This window comes from Mandrillus leucophaeus, unplaced genomic scaffold (genome assembly GCF_000951045.1).
Source record: "Mandrillus leucophaeus isolate KB7577 unplaced genomic scaffold, Mleu.le_1.0 Scaffold1766, whole genome shotgun sequence".
NCBI classification, from domain to species: domain Eukaryota; kingdom Metazoa; phylum Chordata; class Mammalia; order Primates; family Cercopithecidae; genus Mandrillus; species Mandrillus leucophaeus.
The window spans coordinates 14,567-16,197 of NW_012101772.1; the positions used below are offsets into that span (position 1 = coordinate 14,567).

A 1,631-nucleotide genomic window follows, 5' to 3' on the forward strand; every position below is an offset into this window, starting at 1 on the left:
TTCTTTCCAGATTTCATCTGAGGATATTTCCTTTTTCACCGTAGCCCTCTGAGGGCATCGAAATATCACTTTGAAAATTCCACAAGAACAGGCTTAGCGAAAGGCTTCTTGAGGGGAAAGCTGTAACTCTGTGAGATGATTTCACAGAATACAAAGAAGATTCTCAGAAAGCTTCTTTCTCTTTGTTAACGGCGGATATTTCCTTTGTCCCTATAGTCTTCAAAGGGATCCGAAATATCAGTTCTCAGATTCCACAGAAATAAGGCTAGCAAAGAGATCCACGAAACACAGATATAACTCTGTGAGTGGAAGTCATATCACAAAGCAGTTTCTCAGAAAATTTCTTTCCAGTTTTTCTCTGAGGATATTTTCTTTTACACCACAGCCCTCTATGGGCTTCCAAATATCACTTTGAAATTTCCACAAGAACAGGCTTAGCGAACGGCTTCTTGAGGGGAAAGCTGTTACTCTGTGAGATGAATTAACAGAACACTAAGCAGTTTCTGAGAAAGCTTCTTTCCAGGTTTCATCTGAGGATATTTTCTTTTACACCGTAGCCCTCTATGGGCATCGAAATATCAATTTGCAGATTCCACAAGAACAGGCTTAGCGAAACGCCTCTTGAAGAGAAAGCTGAAATTCTGTGAGATGATTTCACAGAACACAAAGAAGTTTCTCAGAAAGCCTCTTTCTCTTTGTTATCGGCGGATATTTTATTTGTCCCTAGAGTCTTCAAAGGGATCCGAAATATCACTTTTCAGATTCCACAGAAATAAGGCTAGCAAACAGATCCAAGAAATACAGGTATAATTCTGTGAGTGGAAGTCACACATCACAGAGCTGTTTCTCAAAACGTTTCTTTCCAGAAATAAAAAATGAAAATTAAAAAAAAAAGAAAAAGAAAGCTTCTTTCCAGTTTTTCTCTGAGGATATTTTCTTTTTCACCATAGCCCTCTATCGGCTTCCAAATATCACTTTGCAAATTCCAGAAGAACAGGCTTAGCGAACGGCTTCTTGTTTGGAAAGCTGTAACTCTGTGAGATGATTTAACACAACTCTAAGCAGTTTCGCAGAAAGCTTCTTTACAGATTTCATCTCAGGTTATTTCCTTTTTCACCGTAGACCTCTATGGGCATCGAAATATCACTATGGAAATTCCAGAAGAACAGGCTTAGCGAAAGGTTTTTTGAGGGGAAAGCTATTACTCTATGAGATGATTTCAGAGAACACAAAGAAGTTTCTCAGAAAGATTCTTTCTCTTTTTTCTCGGAGGAAATTTGCTTTGGCCCTATAGTCTTCAAATGGATTCGAAATATCAGTTCTCCGATTCCACGGAAAAAAGGCTAACAAACAGATCCACGAAATACAGATGTAACTCTGTGAGTGGAAGTCACACATCACAAAGCAGTTTCTTAGAAAGCTTCTTTCCCGTTTTTCTCTTAGGATATTTTCTTTTTCACCACAGCCCTCTATGGGCTTCCAAATATCACTTTGCAAATTCTACAGGAACAGGCTTAGCCAATAGCTTCTTGAGGGGAAAGCTGTAACTCTGTGAGATGAATTAACAAAACACTAAGCAGTTTCTCAGAAAGCTTCTTTCCAGATTTCATCTGAGGATATTTCCTTTTTCA

General features: G+C 38.6%; 1 pseudogene; it reads right to left on the reverse strand.

The window, feature by feature from the left end:
- Positions 1 to 510, reverse strand: part of LOC105537621 — an 8,775-nt pseudogene extending 8,265 nt beyond the window's left edge.
- Positions 511 to 1,631: the final 1,121 nt, after the last annotated feature.